We start from the raw sequence: 27,257 nt of genomic DNA on the forward strand, positions 1-27,257 counted from the left end.
TGGGTGAATCCAGGACTCAGGGACGTTTAGTAACTTTATCTAATGGTTTGGAATGTCAGGTACTTCCCTTGAATGCTGGCTCTTTCCTAGGTCCTGTCACCTGTTCAGGAGGACAGCTTTGTCAGGTCCTACCTGCCCCTTTTTGTGATTTTGATATGCATATTATCATTGTCTTCATCTGTGGAATTTTCCAACTATGTCTGTAAAAGCTAGAAACCTTGTAGAGATCACCCATTCTTCTTCTTCTTCTTCTTCTTCTTCTTCTTCTTCTTCTTCTTCTTCTTCTTCTTCTTCTTCTTCTTCTTCTTCTCCTCCTCCTCCTCCTCCTCCTCCTCCTCCTCCTCCTCCTCCTCCTCCTCCTCTTCTTCTTCTTCTTCTTCTTCTTCTTCTTCTTCTTCCAAAAGAAAGCATTTATTTGGGTCTTACGGTTTCAAAAGGTTAGAGTCCATGGCCAACATGGTGGGAAAACACGGTAGCAGGCAGGCAGGCATGGTGCTAGAGCATAGCCAAGAACTCACATCTTGATCCACAAACAAGCGACAGAGAGAGTTAACTGGGAATGAGATGAGCTTTTGAAGTCTCAAAGCTCACACCAGTGACACACCTCTGACAAGGCCACACTGCCTAATCCTTCCCAGACAGTTTCACCGACTACAGACTAACCATTCAAAATCTGAGCCTCTGGAGGCCATTTTCATTCAAACTGGCATCCCATCCCATGTGATGCCCTCCAACTCAGATAGGTATCCCTCACCAGAGGCTAAGCAGGTGCCACTGCCATGCTCTGTGACTACTCAGACACCTGTGGTGGTTTGGATGCGAATGACCCCCCCATAGGCTTATATGTGTAAATACTTGGTCCTCAGTTGGTAGAAGCCTTTTAGGAAGGATTGGGGGTATGGTCTTTTTGGAAGAGGTGTGTCGCTGGGGTTGGCACTGTAGCTTCCAAGGCCTTCTGACACCCCAGTACACTCTCTACCTCCTGCCTGTGGGGTGAGGTGTGAGCTATTTCCACACTCCATGAGGGCTTAACTTTCTGAAATTAAACACTTTGGTTCTGATATTTTATCACAGCAATGGAAACATAGTCAATACATTACCCAAACAGTAAGCCAGCTAATCTTGTCATTCATATAAATTCTCCAATCTGCGGTATTCAGGTCTATCAACAGAAAATAGACTGCATTCCTGAACTTGTCTATATATCATCTACACCGTGTGTTAAACAAAACTATTTTCTCCTGGCTTCAACAAAGGGCCCTTTATATGATGTCTTATATAAAAATTGAATTAGATGACACTTTTTATCTGGGGACATTATGTGTCTTGGAAAAAACGATTTTAAAGTAGGGACATTCCTACTCACAGTGGCTAGTGCTACTCTATGTAATAGTATGATGAATCTTAACATAATCGTGAGTTACTTGAAAACTTCTTTCTGTATGAAAAGTGATCCTACAGTTAAATGCTAAACAGTGATGTGTTTTGATACATCTCTTAATAAAGATAAGAAGAAATAACAAGTCATTGTCGTGGCATTAGTCATTGCCAATAACAATTCCCTGACTTGGCATAAAAGCTATAGGTGACTGATAACTGACATATTCTCTCTCTCTCTCTCTCTCTCTCTCTCTCTCTCTCTCTCTCTCTCTCTCTCCCTCTCTCCCTCTCTCCCTCTCTCTCTCTAGCAGCCAGCACATTTTCTATCATTGGGCATCAAAGAAATCCCCATCCAAGGCCCATAGTTGGCCATACGGTGGCTCAGGTGTGGAGAAGCTATGGAAAGAGGAATCTTGCATTCTTCACAGAAAATGAAATTGTATTCTCTCAGTTTGCCAGGCTGGGGTCTGTCACGTCCCAGTGCTCTGCTCATCATGATGGCACCAAGTTCCCTCCCACCTTCCAGCTGCTCCTGCTCAAAGGCAGAACATCCTGAGTCTGTATCAGTCAGGGTTCTCCGGAGTCACAAAACTTATGGACTGAATCTCTATATCCATTTATCTATATCTATCTATCTATCTATATCTATCTATCTATCTATCTATCTATCTATCTATCTATCTATCTATCTATCTATCTATCTATCTATCTACCTACTTACCTACCTAAAGGGGATTTATTGGACTGACTTACAGGCTGCAGTCCAGCTAATCCAACAATGGCTGGCCGTGAATGGAAAGTCCAAGAATGCAGTAGTTGCTCCGTCCACAAGGCTGGGTGTCTCAGCTGGTCTTCTGTGTGTGCTGGGATCCCGAAGAAGCAGGCTCCAAAGCCAGTGAAGGAATGGATGGGCTAGCAAGGCAAGGGCAAGCAGGGAAAGAGCAAAAGCTTCCTTCCTCCATGGCCTTATATAGGCTGCTGGTAGATGTGGCCCAGATTAAAGGTGTGTCTCCCCACCTCAAGATCAGGATCACAGGTGTCTTTGCTTCTCAAAGGTCAGGACTTGAAGTGGATTCACTCACTTCGAATCGAGCAGCCTATCTCTCACAGGTGCGCCCTCAACTCCTGGATTGCCGTTCACTCCAGATACAGTCAAGACCAGCCACTACAGAGTCCATCTGGGAGGGTTAAAGATATTCTGAGAAAAGACACTTTGTTCCTCCCTTTGGCTATCAGACTGCTGTGACAGTGGTCCCCAAGGAGATTGAATTGACTGAGGAGTCTCATGCTGGAGGAAGAAAAAGGCTGAAGCCTGATGCTAGCCAAAGAGAGAAGCTTGTCCCCCAGGAACAGATTTCACGTGATTCTGACAAGTTGTCAGGCCACCTTGCAGCAAAGACTGGAGTCCAGACAATGATGGTCAGTGATAGGCACACCTCGACCAGGACTGCTCATTTATGCACAGCTGTTTAACCCTAAACCTGTGTCAGCACCCAAAGGTGGACTAGGGAGGAAGTAGGCCTCTTTCCAATGTGGTCACGATGAAAACATCTCTTTTTTCCTCTGTCCTTCACTATTAATTCTCCATTTAATTGGCTTATGGGGTATGGAGGAGAGTATAGCCTCTTATAGCTTCCAAAGCCCAAGAACTGCCCCTAACAACTCTGCTAACAAAAGTAAAAAATAGAAAAATCAATCTCTTTTCTTCATATTACACTACATATTCTCCAAGGAAGAAACAAATGACAACAACAATAACATGGTTCTACATTTTTTAAGATAACACACACACACACACACACACACACACACACACACAATCTGAGCAGAGCAAGAATGTCAACAAAAGCAGTGCCCAGGTAGTGGCAGAAATGTCCAGCTGAATAGCTGTAGCCACACCTGGGCACTCTATAGCCCAAGTGCACCGGATGAAGCTGGGCAGGAGTGGCACTGGGTACCCTCAAAAGTGAAAGGGTAGAAACCTTCTCTTCAGATAGAACCAACCACAAGGCACCCATCCTCCTAGGTGCACTTATTCCCAACTGATTTTGAGGCTCCTCCTGCCTCTGTCTCAAAAGTGTTCAGCCTATAGAAGTTCAACGCCATGCCGGTTTATGAGGTGCTGAGGCTCTAAGCCAGAGTTCTGTGGATTCTAGGCAAGCACTGTCCTGACACAGCTTGAACCATGGGCTCCATGCTTCCCTTTTGCATGTAAATTTGTCTTAAACATTTGGTTGTCTTTTGATTCCTCTGTCAACTCCTGTTGTCTCTCTCTGGGGTGAGGGTGTGGGAAGTGGGGGAGGGGTAGGGTGTGGGACTCAGGGCTAGTCCTTGATGAAAGTGCCACCTCCATTGGTGATCACTCTTGTCCAATTTGCTGCAAATTGCTATTGAACCTGTCAAAGCAATGCATTTTTACTTAATAGGTTCTCAATACTATCTTTTGCCATTAGGAAGATAATAACCTCCTCAGCTTTAGAAAAGAAAACACGGAACAAGCAAAAGCATGGTTAGAACAAAGCTCAGTGGGCTTACAGACCCTGGGAGCATCCCAAGTTCACAGCCACGGCTCCTAGTCTGACAGTGAAACAGAGGCTCTCAGTGTGAGTCTCCTGTACGGCTTACCCAGCCGCCAATATGCCCACCTCTATGATTTCTACAACAAGCAGGCATGGACCCTGGCTGAGGGAAGGTTCTCTGGATGTTGTTAGCCAGGGTTAGACCATTTTGTGCAACTCTGGTTTGGGTGAATTTTAAAAATTCCAGCAACTATAGTAAGTTGGTTTCTAGAAGTAAATTAACTTCTTTTTTTATTCTCTTAGCTACCGTGTGGGCCCAGTAGTGGCCAGTCAAGAGGAGTTCCTTCTTGCTGATCAGACATTTTGTGGGGCATCCCCTACTCTTTTTTCTCTCATTTCTCCCTCTGACTCCTTTATTCCTGAGTGAATCAACAGGGCCCACATGTCTATTGCTCTCATCCCGTCTTCCATTGCTGTTTCAACTTTGAGTGGGCACTTAGATGTCTTTCCCTTCTCTGGACAGTCTTCCTCTGTACGTTCCACCAGGTGAGCATCTTGGAAGCTCCAGCAATGGTGTTTTCAGACTCCCTAAAGGAGGGTAGCAAAGATGTCTTTGTCCTCTTGATGGGCCTTCTTATTGGATAGAACCACTGGTGGGCGGGCATCCTCTTCCTTTTGGCTTGGTTCCTGTTGAGAAAACTCCTTTCTCACCCCTTGCTCATAACCACAGGCCAGCAATCCTCTAAGAGCCTAGAGAATTTCTGTCATGTCTTCTCAAAATGTTTCTGCCGAAACACTGATCCAGGAGAAATTCGGGGCCTTAAAACATTTTAAAATGGACTGAAACAGAAGCGCAAGAACAGTTTTGTTAGTGTTTAAAAGAAAAATTCCTAGGGCAGGCAATGGACACTTCAGCAGCCGCTGGGAGGACAATGGAGGAATCGCGGGGGAGCCATGAGGTTTAAGCTGGTATGGAGGTCCACAAGGCAGAGACAGGCTTTGTGCTCTACATACAGTAAGGAAGCCCCAAACCCTGGAAACCCAAAGCGTTAAGGAAAGCTTTCCAAACCCAAGGGTTCTGGTCCCTAGCTGACTCTGTTGGTCTTGTTATAGAGTCTGCATTTTCCAGATTCTTGGGTTCTAAAGCAAGGACTTGGACCAGGAAACCATTGGTTACTGGTAGAAACAGGACTGGTTTATTAAGGGAGGGAAGCATTTCTAAGAGGAAGTAAGAGTTCAGTGGCACTGGACTTTGAGAAGCCAGGCCTTTTCTGGGTCCTTACCCAGCGTACCCTTCTGCATTCATATACTGTGGGTTGATGCTGTCTCATACATGAAGCCCAGATGGGGAAGGGTTTCATGCTATCTGATAACTAGCTTATTTCCTACACTGATCCAATGCTTCTCTGGTCCCCTATCATAGACTCATTCCCGGGGCTGTTTGGATGTATGGGGCACCGTTCCAGATGTGGGGCACAAGCTAGGGTGGACTGCAGTGGGTTGTGAAATAGTCTCTGCACGTGGTGCCAGAGGAGCAGAATTCTTGAAATAGATTGTTTTGGTAATAGGGAGGCTTCTAAACACCTAGGTGTCCCTCCTGGTTCTTCAGTGATCAAATGTGCAGGAATTGGAGAACAAATTTTAAAATAGCAAGTCAATCAATCCAAGAAGGAAACCTTCTGCATAGGCAGACTGACCTTTGTTAGTATATGCATTGCTTTATTCCCTATAAATAAGTTTTGTACCAATGTCCTGCACAAGTAGACTTATTATGAGGAAATTAAACAAAGCACAAAACGTAAGTATTGGTTAGATAATTTACTTCAAATCTTGTGTCTTTGGGCTAATTATCCTACTGGAGGCAAATGTGACATCAGAGATTTGATGAAAGATACAGATGAAAGGTGATATCTGAGAAGCAAGTCTTCAAAAAGTAGAGAATTGTGGGGGCTGGAGATAAGGCCTATGGATAAAATGCCAGCCAAACAAACCAGAGTACCAGAGTCGAGGTACCCAATTTCCTCTAACCTGGGTAAGGTGACCCATGTCTCTAACCCCAGCTGGGAGGGGCTGTTCAGAAACATACAGACCCCAGGGCTGGCCAGTCTAGCCAAAATAGTGAAAGATACTACCTATGCTGAAATAATAAATAATAACAATAACCTGGAGCACTGTAAGACTCGTTAATTAACTACCAGGTTTTTCTGTTTTTGTTTATGATGAGGAATTTAATCTCCCTTACCTTGTAAAACCTTTATGCAAATATTTTAATTCTCCTATCCTGTAAAACTTATTTATATAGAGCCCCTGCCACCTTTCTTGGAACTTACAATGATTTAAGTCCTAAGTCCCACGTTCCTTCATCTCCTCTGCACCAATGCCAATGCCTTAAATCTTGACAATATGAAAGACTGAGGTCAGACCCCAGCTGATGGGGAAAAGACACAGTCACCACCTGAGTTAGGATAAAAACCAAGTGTACTTCCTGTCTCCTGTATCATGCGCTTGCCCTTCTGCTTTTGTGAGTAGTGTAGCCTCTTTATCAAGGGTAAAGTTTTGCTTTTCCAAGGTGCATGGACTGTGCTTGAGTGTTGCACACCAGGCATTGGCCTCCAGCCTCCACCATATGCACACAAACGGGTGCATATATCTGAAAACACATGCATATACCTGCACACACAAGCTAGCACCATGCACAACACACACACTCACACAGAGAGACAGTCAGACAGACACACACAGAGAGGTTATTGTAATCTAGCTTGTTTTTACAACATTATTTATTTAGTTGAATTTGACAGAAGAAATTGTAGAGGTAAAATTAATAAGTCTTTGAATACATGCTTTTTACTATGAAATATGTGATTATGATATAATATGCCTCTTTAAGAGCAATAAAAATGGTTATAAAAACACTAAGAGGTTGTGAGCTTTTTAAGTGCGTCTTTTGATTTTACAGAGTTTCCGCAGAGCTAGGAAGAGCATCTTCCTCCAAGTGCCGTTCCACTTGCCTCCTGGTGGCTCCTGGTGGGTCTTGGCTGTCGTTCTGTATCTGTCCTGTCTATGTTGTTTACATTCTCCTCCATAAACATGGCTCCTGCGCACTTCCAGCACTGGCAGGAGGGGAGCTGGTTCAAGGCGCTCATAAAGATTTGCTCCTGACTTCCCCACGCCTAAGTTCCAACTGGCTGCCTTTCACTCTCGGGAGCTTTCTGTTTTATTGTTTTCTTTTAAAGTTGAGCTCAGGATATTGTATTTTGTAAAATGAGTCGTCTCTGAGATGATCTACCTAGATGTTGATTTGAATGTAGTCTTTATTTCGTAGGCTAGTCTTTATTATTCTGAGAATATGTGGGGCGCATTTCCCATCCCAGAGGCACTGAATGGCAACAAAGAGGAATTTGATGCTATCTCTGGTGACTGCCCCCACCCCAACTTTATAACTGACCTATCTGAGAGTAATGGACATGCTTGCACCTTTGATGCTGTGGACTAGAAATGACTTCTATTCTTTGAGGGAGAATGTCCCTTCCATAATAGAGGGTGCATTTGATTCCATTTGATGGGTTCACCCTCTAAGAGATGGGTTGATTGCATCAAATTCCTCTTTCCCATCCATCTCTACTGTCTTCCCACTGGTTGCTTAACTTGTCTTGAAGGCTGTGGCCCCTGTAGCTCTTTGCAGTTACAGTTTTCCCGGAGCTGATGTACTGAGTCCTTGCTGTTTTGGTTTTGATCTCAGCCCTTAAACACGTGCTGTTTCACCAGTCATTCCTTGAGCCTGTATTTTCTCTCTCCTGATAATTTGGACTTTCATTTTTTTGTGTATGTATTTGTGTGCGCATGCACACATATGTGCATGTGCATTTGCATGGCTATAGTGGTTTGAATGACAATGTCCTTCGTAGGCTTCATGTTTTACCACTTGGTCCCCAGTTTATGGTGCTGTCTGGGGGAGGTTTAGGAGGTGTGGCCTTGCTGGAGGATGTACATCGTGGAGGGCAGGCTTTGAGGATTGGGTTTATAGATTGTCACTTTTTTTCCAGTTTGTTCTCTTTACTCAATGCTAATGGAAAGGACTATGAGTTCCTGCTTTCCTGACCCAACCGCCATGCCTGCCCCACGTCCCATGCCTCCACTTCACCACCCTGAACTCTATCCCTCTGGATGCATGAGCCAAAGGTAGATCTTTTCTAAGTTGCCTTAGTCACTATAGCAGCAATGGGAAAGTGACCGATACAGTGGGCGTCTGTGTAGAGACCAGAGGTCAGTAGGGGATGTGGTCCTCAGTCATTCTCCATCTTCTTTTTCCCCACCTGACTTTTTGAGACAAGGTTTCTCATCGAATCTGGAGCTTGCCAACTTGACCACACTGGCAGGTCAGGGAGCCCCAGCCTTTTATTTGTATGGGTTCTTGGAAATGGACTTAGGTGCTCTCAGCTGCCCGGCAAGCACTTTGCTGACTGAACTCTCCACCCAGCCCTGGACCTGTGTTCTTATTCAGTGGACCTGTGGAATGCAGCAATGAGATTCATTTCCTTGGATTTGTATTATTTTTACTAGATTACTTATGTAGGCCTTTTGCCCTGTACATATATTTATGTTCATCTATTCTTATCTATACTGTTTTTTTGTTTGTTTGTTTGTTTGTTTGTTTTTGCGGGTGAGTATGCATAGCTGCTATGTTGTTTCTTGTCTCTCACTCAGGCCTATGGAAGCTTGTCTGTCCATGCTTTATTAGTCTGACCTGGTCCCTCCCTCATCCTCTTGGAACCCAGCTCACTGCTTCTTTCTAATTAGCCATGGAAGGCAGTTGTGGGCCTTGGGTTCTGGCAAATCTTTGTATTATGAATGAGACAGAGGAGGACCACGTCTGCCTGGGTCACTGGAAAGGCGTTGATGACAGTTAACACACAGTTCTATACTGTTAATGACACTGTTGGTGCTAATGACAAGTTCCTTAAACTCTTACCTTGGGTGTTCCTTTTGATATTTATTTTCTTATAAATAAGCAAAGGTAGTGGGGTATGCTAGGTCAGGAGAGCCATAGCATCCTTTAACTTCATCCTTGGAGTACAGGAGGACAGCACTTACTGTGACTGTCCAGCACTCCCAGCTCAGATAGGGAGGTTCTGAGGCCCACACCCAAGGTGGTCTTACGTTTGAGCTTTATTCTTATCATAGCCCTCTTGAATCTCAGTACGTAGCATCTAACATCACGTATATAGGCTTATAGCAAAAGCTATGATGCTTAAAGCCCCTACTGCCACCGGAAACCTTTAACAGTAAGTAACTCCTGTGTCCCTTGGGTTATCCCTTCCGTTGAGAATCAGAATCTCGGCTCATGGAAAAGCATCAATAAAAGGCCTTTTGCTTGAACCTTGTTTCGGGTCCTCTCTGGTGTATCAGGCATACAGAGGAAATCTTTCTTTTTATATGACAAGGGATGGATTTGACTCTCTTGTTAGTTTCTGTTGAAGTCTCCCTGGTTACCCTGACTACATTGTACAAGGAGACTGTCAGTCAAACCGCTGTCTGTACTAAACCTCATGCCAGTTTGAACACAGTCAGTTGCAGTGAGAAAGCTACACAGTAGTTACAGCACTTCCTTCACAGGGCTGTTTGAAACCGTGTGTATCAGATGTTTTACCATCAGGAGCCTCAATGAACTCCTGTTGACCCTGCCAGCATCCACCTAGGTAGGCATAGAGATGTGGTGCTTCCCCTAGTGGTTCAGTGAGGAACTGCTGTGACTGCTAAGGGGCTTGGTCCAAAAACCTCTTTAATGCTTCAATGCTTTATTGAATGGTGGATTTGTGATAACAGACAGGGCTGTGTGTATCTGTTGCCGTGATAAAACACCATTACTAAAGCAACTTACAAAAGAAGGAATTTATTTAGACTTAGGTTCCATCATTGTCAGGGAGCTAGAGTAGTAAGTAGCAGACATAGTGGCTGAGGGCCCACATCCGGAACTGAGAGCCCTAAAAAGAAAGAACGGACACAAAATAGCTTGAGTTTTTAAATTCTCAAAGCCTGCCTCTTGTAGCATGCTTCCTCCATCAAGACATAGTCTTGCTGGAGCTTCCTTCAATCTCCTAAAAAGTACCATGAACTGGGGACCAAGTGTTGAAATGCCTGAGACCATAACTCATTCAAACCACCATGCTTTTATTGGTCCAAAATTGACTGTGTTTTGTGCTGACATCCTCTTTGGGGCAGTTTAAACAGACTTCACAGGGTCATAACGAATCAACTCTAGGTCCTCTTCCATGTTTGCTCCCTTGCTATCGGCCTGGTATGTGGTCTGGTCACCCCTTGTCTCTGTTCTGGTTTTGCGAGACAGTCCCAAGAAAATCTTATGGCTTGAAGGAATAAATTAGTGCTCAGAGGTGATTACTCCTGCTACAGGGTTAAGTCTTACAGCATCATGGGTCATTGCCGGTCCAGCAAGAATCTGCTGTTTTTGGGAATTCAAGTAACATCAGGGTTTGGACAATGACAATCAACCTTGGGACATTATAAAAGCTAATAGCAAGGTGTCTCAGATTTTTGTATCTCTTTGTCCTCAGCCTTGAAAGCAAATGAAGTAGGTTAGGTTTTCGGACAGTTTCTTGTGATGGTCAATGTTAGTTATCAACTTGAAAGGGTCTAGAATCTCCTGGAAGATAACCTTTGGGAATGTCTGTGAAGGAACTTCCAGACTGAATTCATTGAGGTGGGAAGAGCCACACTAAATGTGGGCAGCACCATTCCATAAGCTGGGGTCTTAGACTTCATAAAAAGAGGAAGAAAGTGTTCTACTTAGTTTTCTTTGTCAACCTGATACAGCCTAGGGAGTCATCTGAGAGACTCTCAATGGAGGGATCTGGTTGTCCTATAGGGTTGTCCCACTGATAGTTGTGGGATAACTCAGCATATGGTGGGTGACACCGTCCCTGAACAGATGGCCCTTGGCTGTTTAAGAAGGACCTTGCTTTCTGGATGGTGGTGGTACATGGCTTTAATCCCAGCACACGGGAGACAGAGGCAGGTGGATCTCTGTGAGTCTATGGCCAGCCTGTTCTACAGAGTGAGCTCTAGAACAGGCTCTAAAGCTACACAGAGAATAATAATAATAAGAACCTTGCTGAACATGCCAGAGAACAAGTAAGCAAGCAGCATTTCTCCATGAATCCTGCCTCCAGATTTCTGGCTTGATTTTCTTTTCTTTTCTTTTGTTTTTGTTTTTGTTTTTGTTTTTCGAGACAGGGTTTCTCTGTGTTGCTTTGGAGCCTGTCCTGGAACTAGCTCTTGTAGACCAGGCTGGTCTCGAACTCACAGAGATCTGCCTGCCTCTGCCTCCCAAGTGCTGGGATTAAAGGCATGTGCCACCACCACCCGGCCTCTGATTTTCTTTAAATGTGGACTGCAATTTGGAAGTGTAAGATGAAATAAACCTTTTTTTCCCTCAAGTTAATTTTGGTTGCAGTATTTCATTGCAGCAACAGAAAGTAAACTAGAATAGAAATTATCCATCTCTCTCTGCTTCCAGACTGTCGGTGCAGTGCGACCAGCTGCCACCATGATGTTCTTCCCATGGTGACTGCATCATCAAAGGGTGAGTTAAAGCAAAGCCTTCCTTCAGTTGCTTTTATCAGATGTTGTGTTTTGAATGAGAAAAGGCCCCAATATGCTCAGATAACACTTGGTCCCCAGGTGGCAGTTCATTGGGAGCTTTATGGAAACTTTAGGAGGCGGGGCCTTGCTGGAGGAAGTACATCACTGAGGGCTAAGGCTTTGATGTTCTGTAACCTGGCCCTAATTCCTCCTCCTCTCTCTCTTCCTGAGTGTTGATGTGAAGTGGCAAGCTGGTATCCTGCTTCTGCCACCATGCTGTCCCTGCCATGACGAACTCTCTGCCTCTGGAGCTATGCTTGAATTATGAGCCCAAATAAACCCGTTCTCCTTTACAATGCTCTTGTCAGGGATTTTTTTTTAAATCACAGCCTCATTTGCTGTGATCTGCAGTATTATATAGCGAGAGTACAGCTGAGAATTTCTAGGCTGACCCATGGGAATCACATATTCTGTTGGAGGAAACCCAACTTGCAAAGCTTTGGGAATATTTGCCTTAGGAATAGTTTCTGTCATTTTTGTAAAACCCTTGTGAAGCCATAGGGCTCCCCTTCTTCCACAGTGGGACTTATTCCAAAAAAAAAAAAACCCTCAGCATTGTATTAATCAATTATTGTGCATAATTTTCTCATGTACTGTTATACTGGATGACTTTTCATTTGGGCGGATAATCTTGTTATATAGAATATATATTGGGTGCTTTGAATTCCAGAAAAGGCCCAGAGAAAGGAAATGCATCTCACTCAGGTGTCAGAGGGAACAAACCCGCCATTTATCCTGGATGCTGGCACTGCCAGGCTCTGGATTTAACACTACCAGTTTCCCCTTAGATCTAGGCACCTTAGATGTTATCTCTAGGGCTAAAAGATTCCATTCCCTTTAATCAGCAAGCATTTGGCGAAAATACCAATGCAGACCAAGCGCTATTCGTTTTCCACCCGCTGGTGCCATGGCTACCAAGAATGCTGTGTTCCTAGCCGCCCGAGGAACGGAAGCACTTAGAGAAGGCACAGCACTGCCGCATTTTTCTTCTCTTTTTCTACATTCATCAATTACAAACTTCGAGCTTAACTCACCACACAAATGTAGCTAACACACAAACTCCCTTTCCCCTTCTTAGAAATCACAGCCCCTTCCTTTACTTACCTTTTTCAGATATGCCAGGGCATTTCACAGCCACGCCCCCTCTGAGACTTAAGTAAGCTAACAGGCACCCAAGCTAACTGGCGCCCGCTTTGTCAGTCTTATCTGATTTCTTGGCCTTGTGAAATGCCTGCCTGGTATCCTTGGTATCGTCAAAGAATTGTTAATTGTGTCTGTGTGGGTAAACTGAAAACCTTGTGGGCTAGAGAGACCACTGAGAGAGAACCCTGGAAGAGAGAGCACTGGGGAGAGAATCGGAAGAATAAATGAGGCCTGATGCGAAAACCTTTGTGAATTGACTCATCATTCCTCAGGCCCCTTTTAGTCAGATTTCACTTGCTTTGGCGTTCCTTCTGGATCCTGAAAGGTTTAGGGGGCTGGCACCCCAATAAACCTCAATACTCATTGTTAAGGCAATGAGGAAGTTCAGGATGATCAACAAGCCACCTACAGGGATACACAAGAGACAACATAAAGGGTGCAGTCACAAGATGCAAGCCAACGTGTCTTCTTCCAGCCCTGTCTTTATGATGTTCAGGCTCCAAGCACATTGGTCAGCAAATACATCTTCCATGTATCCAATATCTTCTCCTTCAGTCCACCCACCTGTCTTTGCTGGACCCAGATATCTGTCTTCTGAGACTCTGACTCTCTTAGCTTCTGCCCCACAAGTTAGGTAGAGATTATGCTGTTCTGGCTTTGAGTTGAAGTGATGTCTCTACCTGTGGTTCAGCCTAGAACCTGGTGGAGCCCATGTATGGAACATGTATGTGTGTATGTGTATTCTTATCTATGCTAGCCACATGGCTTGGTACCTTTCTCATCCGGGTTGCTCACATCTTGCTTCTTTGGTGGTCTGGGCAGGACTGTGGAGGGAGCTTCCTGATTCCCAGAATACTCCTGTTCTCATTGCCCCACCTCTACTTCCTATATCTGGTTGACCCACCTATACTTCCTGCCTGGCCAATCAGCGTTTATTTAAAACATAATTGACAGAATACAGACAATTCTCCCTCATCAAAGAGGTAGCTCATTTCTCTGAGTGTCTTCTCCTTCTCTAGAACCTTCTATAATTATGTCAGGCAATCTTCTGAGTGTTTATGTGAATTGTGTCTCCATCTCAGAGGATAAGAAAAAAGAGGCTCAAGAACAAAAGATCTGGCACAAAATAGTGATGGGGTTGGAAATCCCTGCCCCCGTCCCCATGGAGTAATTCTGAGCTCAGTCTGTGGTCCATACAACCACACTAATCTGCCCCAGCTCATGTAAGCTTCCGTTCTTCTGTCTTCATGGAGCTCAGGAGGTCCACACTCTGACTGTTGCTGTTCTCATCCCTGGGGACTATAGTACCACAGCAGGTTCGCCAAGTATAGGAATGTCTCCACGCAAACCCAGAGAAACGAGCAGTGGTCCTCAGCCTTCCTACTCCAGGGCAGCCATGCACAGTTAACAGATCTACTGACTCCACACTCCCATCCTTCCAATAAATGTGTCAGCTCGTATGCAGCATCATCCTTCAGCATCAACGTGACACCACCCCACTTACAAACAGCAGGAAAATGTTGAGGAGGGAGCACAAGGCCATGGCCTGGGTGTGGCAGGAGCAAGGGGTGAGCAGGCTGCTGTTCGCAGAGTTGCATCAGTGGGCTGGCATCTCTGAGTTCCGTCTAGATGGGATCATTAGCAAAATTATAAAGCTAATGAAGAGCAAGTGAATGCCATTCCGTGGTAAGTCTACAGACAGCAGCATTTCATGCATCATGGGGACATAACTGCCAGAGTGCTTGGCAAGCACTTATTAAGTCTCAACAGTATCTCTGGATGGCTGGTCCCCGGGGAGCTGCTCTTTCAAATGGACCGGAGATAAAGCAAAGCCCATTTGAGTGGAATTCGGGCAGTAATCCCAGGCCAGCTTCCAACCTCACTTTGCACGGTGAAACTGTACTATTTGGGGGCATTCACTTAACAGTTAAAGGTCTAAGAGGGGGCGGCCCCATCCTCAGCAAAGAACGCTGAACCATCAAATCGCAAAAATGTTTGCATGCAAAAATAATTCTTCTCTGTTGTTGCTTTTCATTACTTGTTTTTTAAAGCGAAAGAGCACAGGAGTAGGACCTCTCTGCCTGGACCACGGGCATGCCTGGTTACAGAAGGATGCTGTCTTTTGGGCTGTGGCTTACACAGGACTGGATGATGGAGGGAGGAAGCAGAGGTGTGCAGCAGTGGGTTTTGAAATCATTAGCATCCTTGTCATGTATTCTCCCTGGGTTGGGATGTGACTAACATGAATTTAGAATTCCTTTTACACTGGGTCTCTTCTCTGTAGGCTGGTCAGTGCAGACACAGCTGCATTAAATCCAAATGCTGCCAATTGCTGGCTTGGGCAAAGGCACGTGCTGGCAGCTGTGTCTGGCTGAGATGTTACCTCTGCGGGCAGAGGTCAGCATGTTAATGGCACCATGTGAAGGCTTATGTTGTGTTCTTTGGGGCAGGAAAGAGGGCTTTCAGGACACTATGGTTAATAAGTAGGACAGAGACTAGAAATAGGAGAGAACAGACAGGTAGAGGCGGCAGTGGGATCCTGTTGGATAACCACAGGATATGAGTTATCTCTTCTAGAGTCCTGGGCTCCATCGCTCAGCTGCAATCACTGAAAGGAAATCCGCACGGGCTCTGACTGCTTGAAGAAAGGATATTCCATGTGTAATAGGTTCTGGGCCAAGGAAGGGGCTAATGGTAAAGCTATGTCCTTTGCAAAGGCTAAGAGAGGCTTCTGAGTCACTGGGGAGGGGGCTTGGGTTGATTAGGAAGGGGCAGTTACAAGAGACAGGTCCAGCAAGCACCGAGAAGACCATAGACTTGGCCTAGTCCTCTTTTATAGCTCATAGCCAGCTGACTGCTGACAAGTCTCGACTTCAGACTACCCAAAAGTCATAGCTCTGGGTTGAGAGGTTCAAATCTGTCTCAATTGAAGTGGAATCAGCAGGGTCAAATCTGGGGATGACTCTGCCCATTAACTGTCGGCCATACTAATATAAGGACCTGAGCTCCATCCTCACCACCCACATAGAATAGCTGAGCTTGGGGTCACGTTTGCAACCTCAGCTCCAGGGAGGCAGGGAAAGGTTGATCTGGGGCTCATGGTTCAGCTGACAAGTTTCAGGCCAGAGAGATACCCTGTCTCAAGAAGCAAGGTAGATGGCCTCCTGGGGAACAACACTAGAGGTTGCCTTCTGTCTTACACACACACACACACACACACACACACACACACACACACACACACAGAGTAAAGATGAAGATCTTTATGGCTGGGATCTCATGGACATCTGTCTATAGCAGGAAGCATTGCACAAGAGTTCCAGAGCCCAATGCCCAACATTTTCCAATTGTCACTCAACACTAGACGAAATGCCACAGTTAGGGAATCCTCCCAGCAGCCGCCTGTTCAGTCCTGGACTGGTGGCATGTTGATATTGATTTTTCAGCCGAGAAATAAGTGCAAGCTTCCTCAAATTGATTTTAAAAGCACTTGTCTTGAGGATCCTGTGTGTCTTGATTCTCCTGAGAACTAGAGGAATCAGAAGAATTGGGAAAGGTCGTAGATTTATCCAAGGCTGGTTGTGAAGACAGCAGGGACTTTTCTGTCTCAAGCCTCCATCTCGGGGTACAGTGGTATTCCTGGCATGAGCAATGCAGTGGAAATTGGTGAACTGAGTAGTCTCCCCTTCCAGGACCTGTCTCTCTCTTGTGTACTAAAAATCAAAGTTGATCAGAACCTGCAACTTTTCCTCTCTAGACACAACCTTTCTGCAAGTTGACTCACGTGAGCTAAAGGGAGGAGACAGGGACCTGTTACAGATGCCTCTGTTTCAAATTTAGAACATTCCAGGGTTCAAAGATTAAGAGAGAGAATGAGAAGTTAGGCGTTGGTACTAGGCTCCTCCTGCTCTGTTTACATTGCGTGTCAAGACGGGTGGGAAGGGAGGCTAACATCTTTCTGGCAGGGTCTTTCCCGTTTCTCAGACAGCCTGTAGACATTAGGCAGGCATCATAAGCCCACAATTCCACCTGCTCTGATCCCGTGCTTTCTATAAGAACACACATGCTGAGTGAATTGGTCTGATCCACACGTCCATGCCCCTCGAGGCAGAGTGCCACGGGTGGTGACTACAGGCACCCAAGAGTCTCTGTGGATACGGCCAACTTTGAGATTGCTGTGACAGGGGATATCTGAGCATCTCAAGAACGGAAAGAGCTTGCCTACTTTGATTTCTGTTGCTGTGACAAGCACCATGACCAAAGGCATCTTGGAGAGGGAAGGGATTACTTGGCTTATACTTTCCAATCACAGGATGTCACTGGGGAAAATCAAGGCAAGAAATCAAAGCAGGAACCTAGAGGCAGAAATCGAATTGGAAGTCAAGGAAGAAAGTTGCCTGATCCTCATGGCTTTCTCAGCTTGTTTGCTTACATAACTGAGGACACCTGCCTAGGGATGGTACCACCCACAGTGGACTGGGTCCTCCCACAAAATATGGCCCCACCAACATCCCCATAGGACAATCTGAATAGGCGTTTTCTCAGATGAGATTCCCTCTTCCAAGTTGATCCAACCTGTGTCAAACTGACAAAAACAAAACAAAACACAACAAAAGGAACTCCCAGAGGCTGAGAGGATGAATGGACGGTTTCCACACTGGTCTGGCACCAGGGCACCTCACCTGAACTAGGTATGTAGTGCTATACAGGTCTGGGCAGGGAGGGGCGGGACAGTGACCGGCAGGGAGGCTGTGCCTCACAGTTGAGACATGTTGGAAATGCCCGGCATCTGCTTCCTACTCTAGCATGTGCCAGATGGCTTCCAGTGCTAAGTGTTGCCCAAGGCAAGCTGGACTGTCCCTGCTCCATTTTTGTGTGACATGGAGCTTGTTCGAACTGGATACATACAAACAGCAACCTAGCCCTGAGAACCTAAATTGCGAGACTTTTCTCTTCCTCAGTTGAAACTAAGTAGACACTCGCCAGACAATGCAATGATGCTCTAAGCCTACAGTTGTTTTATTTGTTGGGATAGTGTACCTACAGCAGCGAATTTGATCCTCATACATACTGTAAGATGTTGACAAGCCACGAATCAGGGTCTCATTGTATCTCTTCCGCTGTGTTTTTTCTACTGTAGTGTTAGGTGTGGAATTCAGGGCCCATGTGCGGTAGGTAGCCGAGGAGCTAATCTTTAGACTTTGTGTTCTCTTTTATAATGGACTTTGAGGCCCAATAATACTGAGGGAATCACCTAAAACACATGGCCATTGAGTGGCAGCTTATGCTTTGAAGTTGAATTCCTGAAACTCAATCCCAGAATATACTCAGAATTTTATGTGAATCAGTATTGTGTGACTTTCCCTGGGGACATGTGAACACTGAGGACAGACCAAGGAAATTATTCCACCCAGTGTAATGAACAAGTAAGTTTATTGCGTGTAACCCACAGTGTGGGTGAAGGAATACTTACAGGAGTATAGGTCACTAAAAGACACCTCTACCATTAAAACCTCCCCTAAGCGTGGCTTGTTGATAAATCACAAAAGCTCCATCCCCGGAGCTCCCTGCTTGACCTGTAGGCTGTGCAGCCCAGGGGAGGATCTCCTCCCTGCTATAGATGCTAGGGCTTATCTAACCTCGGGGAGGGGTGCTATGAAGCTTGTGGCGATGAGGAAAGCACCCCCAGCTTTGGAGTTTTTGTTTACTTCTTGTAAGTCATAACAGCTTCTCAGAGGACTAGCTAGGCAGAGATCACAGAAAGCCTTTTAGCAATTGAACATTGTCTATTAACAGTGTTTAACCAAATTTACAGGTTACTATTATACCCAATGTGTGCCGAGCATGTGTGTATGTTTGTGTATATGTGTGTTTTATGCAACACATCAAAAATCAAACTATAGCAATTCTGAGCACTTGATTTGCAGACTCAATTTTGCAGTTTATTGAGCCCTTTAATGCGTGCATGCTTTTCTCTTCAAACACAGCAGGAAAACTAAAGCAGCGGGTCCAAAAACGAGAGTCTGAAACTCGTATCTGGCATGGGTCCAAACTTCTTGAAAAACCAATCTGGCTTTATGTGGCTTCTCTATTTCCTGGCCACAAAAGCAGATCCCTTAGGACAGGGACCTGGAGGCTTCACATGTAGGAAGGAAGTACGTTTCAGGCCTGCTGACGTTAGTCTTACTCCAGAAGAGGATGAGGGAAGGGATATGTTTCATTTAGTATCTCACACAGAATGGGTGATGAGGCTCAACTGAGGAGGAGACTCCATTGATATTCAGAGAACAGCAAACAGGGTAGAATGATGGCTAATCCCAGGTATTGCAGATTGGCATTCACTGACCATGGCCACACAGTCAGTGGAACAAAACTCACTTGGTCCAGAAAGGCCACAAGTCTCTGTGAAAGATGTCTGACAAGGCTACCAACCCCAGGCACATTACTTCTGCCTGAAGTAGAAGGCTGTGCCCCTGCCACTGTGACTCTGTCTTGCATTTAGCCTTAGTATTCTTCCTTACACTAGGGAGGCTAGCTCCTCGAGATGTTGCAGTTAAATAATAAGACAGAGACGTCCACACAGCTGAGGGGGCTGGATCCATGAATCATCTCCCCAGAAAATGCTCTCCCATGTGAGGGCAAGTCCATCACAAACACCTGGCCACTCCTGATCAAGGCCTCAGATAGCCCGGCCCGAGGAAGTCTTTTTGTCACTTCATGTTACCAGTGAGAACCCAGAGGTCCCACTTAAATCAAGCAGAACGGTAAACCATACCAAAGGCTTGACAATGAACTAGCTGTTCAGGAATTTCAGGTCAGGATAGACAAGTCAAGAACTTGGATGTTCAGTCTAAACATAGTAATAATTTACCATATCAGTGAGATATAGGAGACCAAATCTCCTGTATTACATAGAGAAGTCCAAACATCTAAGGTATAGTAAAATGTTACCCAATAGAACAGCAGTGATAGAGAGAACATGGTTATTGGGTGCCCTTGAAGTTGAACAGAGGAATTAGCGAAGACATTAAAGTAACCATAGTGAAAAAAGCCTTCAAGAAATATCTGGGAAGAGGGACTCTTAGTTGAGAAAATGCCTCCATGATCTTAGCCGTTAGGCAAGTCTATAGGGCAATTTCTTGATTAATGATTGCTGTAGGAGTGTCCAGATGACTGGGGAAGGTACCACCTCTGGGCAGGTGGTCCTTGGTTGTATAAGAAAGCAGGATGAGAAAGCTATGAGGAGCAAGCCAGTAATCAACACCCCTCCACGGCCTCTGCATCAGCTCCTGCCTCCAGGCTTCTGCCTGGGTTCCTGCCCTGACTTCCCTCAGTGATGAGATGCGACATGAGAATGGTAACCAGAAAGGTTTGCCCTTTCCTCCCTAAGCTGCTTCTGATCATGATGTTTTTATCATGGCAATTGAAACACTGACAGTGCGCATCAGTAGAGCTTACACAGTCTGAGCAACATGCAGAACAGAAACAAAATAAACAAATGGAGCCTCAGGGACGTGAGAAATAACACAGCAATAATGATAATCATTGTTAGTATTGTGACAAAACTGCAAAAGCCGAGGAAGAGAGACAGAGGATGAAAGCACTCAAAAATAGTATCTGAAGAGCTGGACCTGTTACTCAGTGGGTATGATTGTTTACTCTGCAACTATAGGACTTGAGTTCAGAGCCCTGACCCACATAACAAGCTGGGATGTTCCAGTACATTCCTGTAACTACAGAGCTAGGGTGAGTGGAGACAGGATGGTTGAAGCTTGTCTGCCAGCATAGGCAATGGTGTGAGCTGCAGGTGGTTTAGGGAGAGATTATACATAGTAAGAATAAGGCAGGGTGCTAGAGAAGGACAGTGATGTTTTTCTCTGTCGTCCGCATGTGCACAGAGATGTCCACCTCTGTAAACATGTCTACATATACCCCCCACAAATGAATGAATAAAGAAATAAACAAGTGAAAGAATAAAATAAGTAAAACTTTTTTTACAAAGTTGTGATGGTTGAAATGTCCCAAAATTGTAGTGAAAGACACAACTGTCCAGATTTAAGAAGTCTGAACTTCAAACAATTTTTTTATAAATAAAATTTATGCCAAGATTTGGGATAATAAAATTTTAGAAGTCTGGGGTCAGGGAGACAGTTCAGTGTATAAAGTGCTTGCTATCTAAGCCTGAGGACCCGGGTTAGATCTCATGTTGCTTGAGATCTCTGGTGCTATTGTGATCTAATTTATAAAATGATATTGGATAGAAGCTTACTGTGATGAATTAAATGTCTTGAGGGCTAGGGGGCTGGTTCACTGGGTGCAGTGCTTACCACACAAGCATGAGGGCCTGAATTCAGATCTCTAGCTCCCATGTAAAAAAAAAAGTCAGGCATGACAGTTTCCCTTGTGACATGTGTCTATAACTCCAGCACTAAGAAACCAGCAACAGAAGAATCCTGGGACTTTCTGGACACCTAAATCTAGCAGAGTCGGTGAGTTCCAGGTCCATGAGAGACTTCGTCTCAAATATTTAAGTGAGGAAGACACTAGGCTTCAACCTCTGACTTCTATATACACACACATATGCACCTGCACCTGCAGATATACCCAAGCACATGCACATACCCCCACCCCTGCCTGCACAATGGTTTGACATGTGCTCTCAAAAGTAGGCTTCTCTTATGTATTAGTCCATTGGCGACATGATTTTGAAAATGTATGGACAGAGACTGGGCTTGATTTGCATGTCTCTAGGCACACCTGGCTTGGTGTTTCCACTCCCAGTGTTCTGACTTAGGCTCAGCTGGTGAGCCATCACCATTTTCTTAGCCATCTGTTTATGTGAATGTGTTATTTTCCTCCAGGCCTACTGCATTGTTTTGTTCTGTTTTGCTTAGGGCTACAAGAACTGAAAAGGCAGATGGTGATGATTGATGTGTGAAGGTGGGCCTGGTGTGTGTGTGCCCTATCCTGGAATCCTGGCAGAGCTTGAGGGGCTTGGACAGCAGTGGCTGAGTGCCCTGGACTAAAGGTCTCTGTGTGACCTGATTGATGGCATATCTCTCCCCGCTGCTCCACAGACCACCTGGTGTTTCAATTTGTTTCTCTATGAGGAGGAGACTCCTAGTCACACGCTGTCTTAGTCCCAAAACCAGATCGTCTGCCTCATCCTTAATTGCATTCTGTCTTTATATCAGCAGACTGGATAACAGAACATCAATGAGAGATTGTAAGCCTGGTAACACAGTCACTAAGTTTCTGTCCTGTGCATGACGCCTGGATCCCACCTGCCTTTCTCATTCTAGAAGGATGGGACCATGTGACATAATGGGCCATCACAGAGTTCTGTATGTGGACCCAAGCCCAAAGGGTACCCTTGGAGATTCCCAAGTTCTTTTGTCTTGGAACAAATAATTGAACCAGCGACACCCAGAGAGAAGCACAAATAGCATTTCCAGGATGGAAACGGAACAGGGTTGGAGAAGGTTAGAGGCTCAATATCACTGGGCCATGAGACTTCTAACCCTCTTTGGATCTCTTCCATCATACAAGTTTTATCCCTATATGTGGACTTTGTTCTGGAGTTCCCAATCTTCTCTATCATTGGTTTCTTTAAGTTTTTTTTTTTTTGATTCTTTGAGACAGGGTAGCTCTGGTTGTCCTGAAACTCACTCTGTAATTTATTTATTTATTTAGAAAAAATAGGGCTTCTCCATGTAGCCTTGACTAGTTTGAAACTCAGTTCCAAACTCTCTGAGTTCCAAACCAATCTGTGTAGACAAGGTTGGCCTTTAACTCATATAGTCTGCCTGCCTCTTCCTTCCAAGTGGTGGAATTAAAGATCTGTACTATCATGCCAGGCTAACAATTTAATCTTGGTAACCTGCTCTCTCATCCTTCTCACCTGGCCGAATTGAACTTTCTTCTCCTCCTCTTCCTCTTTTGCCTCCTCATCCTCCTTCATCTCTTTGCTTCCTTGACTGCTGTCTACTATTCCTTTGGAACAGTTCGCACAAAGGACATTGATAGAATGGTTCTGACAGCGATGGCAGTAAAGGCTGCTTCCGTTTTTGTTGACTAGAAAACTGTACTGACACCTGGCAAATATATCACCAAGAATCCTGGGAGATAGCTATAATCCTTATCTTATAGATAAAGTAACTGAATCTTGGAGGTCTTAGGTAGCTTGTTTTGGGATACCCAAGATATGAATGGTAGAATTTGAATTCCAACCCAATCTATCGATCAATTTATGTAGCACTCCTATTTGGTCTGATATTTTCAGTATCTCACAGAGGATATCTCTCCCTCTCTCCCTCCCCCCTTCTCTCTCTCTCTCTCTCTCTCTCTCTCTCTCTCTCTCTCTGTATGTGTTTTGGTCAGGGGACAATTTTTGTGAGTTGGTTTTCATTTTCACCTTCTTTCTGCCACTCGGCCATACTCCCGGCCAACTAACTCACAAGCTTCCTCGTTCCCATCTCATCACAGGCATTCTGGGATTACAGATGTGAACTGCTGATATGGCTTCTTAACACAAGTTCTGAGACTAAACTCAGGTCACCAGGCTTGCGGGGACTGTGCTTTCACTGAGTCAGTGAGTTGTCTTCCTGGACTCTGGTTTGACCCTAACTTACTAGAAGTTTGTTCTGAATGAAGTAAATGTAGGGATGAATGGATGCATGAATATATGAATGGTTAATTCCAACTCCTCCTGCAGCCACAATTCATTGAAAGACATGGGTTTTTTTTTCAGCCAAATTAGCATATTTTCTTCAGCATTCAGTCAGTATTCCCTTGAGACAAAGGGCTGTGATTAGCTGACCTGGTTTTTATGCTTGCCAACAACTCCTGCCAGGTGGGAAATTAGTTGTGTGCATCTAGCACTCAGAGAAAGCCTTGCTGGAGATCAGAGCTCGGCACCATGGAGGATGGTTACTCCAATTCAGCATGCCTTTGAACAGGGTGTGTAGAACAGAGGATACCCACAGAGGTAGCGGATGGGATGGTGTCTAGGAGACAGGGTCTTATAGCCTCATCCCAAACTGAGCTGGTGTCCAGAGGCAGTGTAGAACGGCATTGAACCTTTCTGTCTGCCCTACAATTTTTCTTCGGTCACTAAACTTGGTGAGGCAGTTGGTGGCCTTCTTGGGCCTCCTGCTGTTGAAAATCACATATTCCATTGTGCACAGCCATCTAGTGGGGGCTTCCCATCAAGAAAGGCCACATGGAGTTGGAGTTGGGCTGCACGAACAATGGCTTTTGCTGTTTTAAGTAGATAGACTCCATGGCCCTCTCTTCATCACTTCCAAGACTTTGTCTACTTAGCTTCCTGGAGACCACAGCCAGGACGCCATTCAGCTCACCTGGTGCATAGGCCTACTATGCTTGGGTTCTAACACTGCCTGAGGGTACTCTGCTAGACCTCACTGAGTCTCTGTGCCCCTGATCTCAGCTTTGACCTTAGCACCTCAATTTTCACATCAACTTTATATATATGAAGCAGTTCAAATTCAGACAGGTAAGTGATGTGGGATGTCCTTCTGTATGCTGTAAATATGTTTTACTACCATTGGTTAATAAAGAAGTTGATTTGGGGCCAATAGTCAGGCAGAATACAACCAGGTGGAAATCCAAGCAAAGATAAAGGAAAAATAAGGCGAAGCCAGGGAGATGCCAGTGGCTGCTGGGATAGCAAGATGTGAGTTAACAAGCCATGGGGCATCGAATAATAGAAATGGGTTCATTTAAGTTGTAAGAGCTAGTTAATAATAAGACTGAACTAATAGACAAAACAATTTTTAAATAATATTAAGCCTCATCATGGTTATTCTGAAAGTGGCGGGTGGGAAAGAACCCTCCAGTCACAGGTAACACTATCCCATATAACAGAACTGAGAAAAGCGTGTGCACACGTATCCTCATCTGGAACTCAAGGTCAACACATGGGTTCTTCAGCACTGTCTAGCTTTCTGTAAAGTCTAAAGGGCCCTTGGATTCACCTGGAAGGGCTCAGTCCATGCAGGGTGCTGTCTTCAAGAACTTTCTGTAGGGAGACTTTCTCTGCAGGGGCTTTCCATGGAGAATAATAGTCCATAGCTATCTATGGCAGTTGGTTTTAATTGTCAATTTGACACCATCTTACCTGGGAAGGAAGTCTTACAGAGGAGTTGTCTGTATTACCTTAGTTTCTGGGCATGCCTAAAAGAGATTCTATTATTTAGGTTAATTGAGGTGGAAGACCCACCCTGAAGGTGGGCAGCTCTACTTCATGAGGTGGGCACAGGACTAAATGAAAGGAGAGAACAGGGTGAGGACTAGCCTGCATTGCATGCTTCCATGCATGCATTAATTCGTTGCTCTCTGTTCTTGACTGTAACTTCAGCTGCCTCAAGTTCCTGTTGCTTTGACCTCCCTTCAGTGATGGATGGTCGGCTGAACTTGTGAACCCAAAACCTGTTAGTTCTCTGAGGCTATCCAAATATCCAGAAATGAACAAAAACTGGACTAGAGGAGGCTTTCTGGAGATTAGATAAAATCCAGCCCTCCTCAGGAACTTATGAAACTGATTCTCATCTGCCAGATGGAGTCACTTCCTTGACCTTTGGCAGAAGGGACTTATGGCTCTATTGAAATGGGTTTTGGCAGCTGTCAGCAAATCAAAGCCCATGCTGGCCTCCAGGCTCCCTCAGTATCACAAGCACCTGTTCTCTGTTTCAAAATCCATGCTGTCATCCTAGCCGCGCTCACCTCCTACTCCTCTACCCTAAACTCAGTCCAGATCATGGGCTTCCTCACCCCAGCTCCTCATTCTCCGTATAACTTGCTATTCTCTATTATCCCACACATTCTCTCTTATCCTCTTACTCTCGTATGCACCCACCCTCTTGTTCTCACTATTCTCTCATGCCATGCTCTACTCTGTCTCTTGCTATATCTGGATCACCACTGTTCTTGCTCACACTCCCACTTCTCTAGCCCTTCCTATGTCCAGTCTGCCCGCTCTGCTCAGTCTACTTCTTTCTCTCTCTGGTCTCTGTCTCTCTCTCTGGTCAGCTGTCTCTGAATCTGTTCTTCTCTCATATCTACAATAAAAGCTTCCTTAATAATGGCGCAGTCACGTCTGCAGTTTCTTTTCTGCTCTTCCTCACAGACACAAATAAACCCCTTTCTCCCTTAAATTGCTTTCCCCTGGGTATCTTAGCATAGCAACAGGAAGTGAAGCTTAGAAACACGTTTTCCTGGAGGATCCTCTGTGGTATGGCGCCAGAGATTGTTTCCTGTTGGGTCCTCTTATTTTTTTGACCCCTTCAGAAGAATCACTTTGACAGCTTCTGTTTGGGTCTCAGAGAAACTCAGACCCTTGTTGACCTCTTCCCCCTCTAGCTAAGAGACAACCCCAGAGCTGCTGCAGCAGACGCTGTTCTTCTAGGGACCAGGAGAAGGCAAAGAACTCAGGTTACACAGAGCATCGAGTGCCTTGGAGGGTATAGACCTCATCTTCCCAGGAGGCAAAAGCACTATGGGTAGTAATTTTATTTTGACAAAAGTAATCTTCTCATTCTTATTTTTTCTGTTTTAAAGATTCACTTTTAATTTTAAGGGTGTGTCTCTCTGTGTATGTGCTGTGTGTAGTTTTTGTATGTGCTGTTTTCTGTGTTGTGTGTATGTGCCTCTCTGTGTTTGGTGTGTGTGTGTGTGTGTGTGTGTGTGTGTGTGTGCAATGCCTTTAAAGGACAGAAAAGGGTATAGAATCTCCTGGAGCTTCAGTGATTGGCTATTGTGGGCTGCCTGATATGGGTACTGGGAGCAGAATCTGGTTCCTTTTCAAGGACTGTACATTCCCTTAGCTACTCAGCCAACTCCCTAGCCTGTCATTCTTGTCTTGACATTGGATCATAAAACAAAACCTTATCGCCAGTTTGTCAGTGCACATGCTAGTTCAGCACAGGACCATACAAAAATGCACCATCATGACTTGTTCTCAGATAAAAAAAAAATAGGTCTATCTTAGATTCATATGTTGAAAAATATTATTTGCCATCTGCCAGGTAGCTTTGAGGGATCTGAGAGTTGCCGCTGACCTCATTATACAGATCAAAATGATCTTGTTCATGCTGAACACGGCTTGGGTGGGAGAAATCCAGGCACTGGTGTGCATACTTGACATTGCAATTGAACAAAGCCTACCATGGCTGACCTTAGCTATGAGTGTTCAAAGGAAGATTTATTGAGTAATGACTCTGTAAATGATGTCTGAGTTAATCAAAGGGGAGAAAACTCTCTACACTAAAGAAACAACATAGTCAAAGGCCCAGATGAAAGTAAGAGCTGCATGATTTGAAAGACTCGGGACCATATGACTGTTGGCCCTGACTGTCAAATTGGTGGTATTTAAAACTTCCTGAAATAAACCTCTGGCATGTGAGAGAGTTTCTAGATTGGGTTAACTGAGGTGGGGAAAACCACTCATATTTGTGGGTGGTAAAATTTCAATGGGCTGGAGACTTGGACTGAATAAAAAGAAGGAAGTGATCAGAGTACCAACATTTATCTCTTTTT

General features: G+C 44.9%; 1 long non-coding RNA gene across 1 annotated transcript in view; it reads left to right on the forward strand.

The window, feature by feature from the left end:
- The window catches only part of LOC126496889 (uncharacterized), a 319,257-nt gene extending 307,758 nt beyond the window's left edge, over positions 1-11,499 (forward strand). Inside the window, exon 3 of the long non-coding RNA XR_007590482.1 lies at positions 11,434-11,499. This is a non-coding gene — a long non-coding RNA (uncharacterized lncRNA). The remainder of the gene's footprint in view (positions 1-11,433) is intronic.
- Positions 11,500-27,257: the final 15,758 nt, after the last annotated feature.

This window comes from Alexandromys fortis, unplaced genomic scaffold, assembly GCF_014885135.2.
Source record: "Alexandromys fortis isolate MF-2015 unplaced genomic scaffold, M_Fortis_MF-2015_v1.1 scaffold_20, whole genome shotgun sequence".
NCBI classification, from domain to species: Eukaryota; Metazoa; Chordata; class Mammalia; order Rodentia; family Cricetidae; genus Alexandromys; species Alexandromys fortis.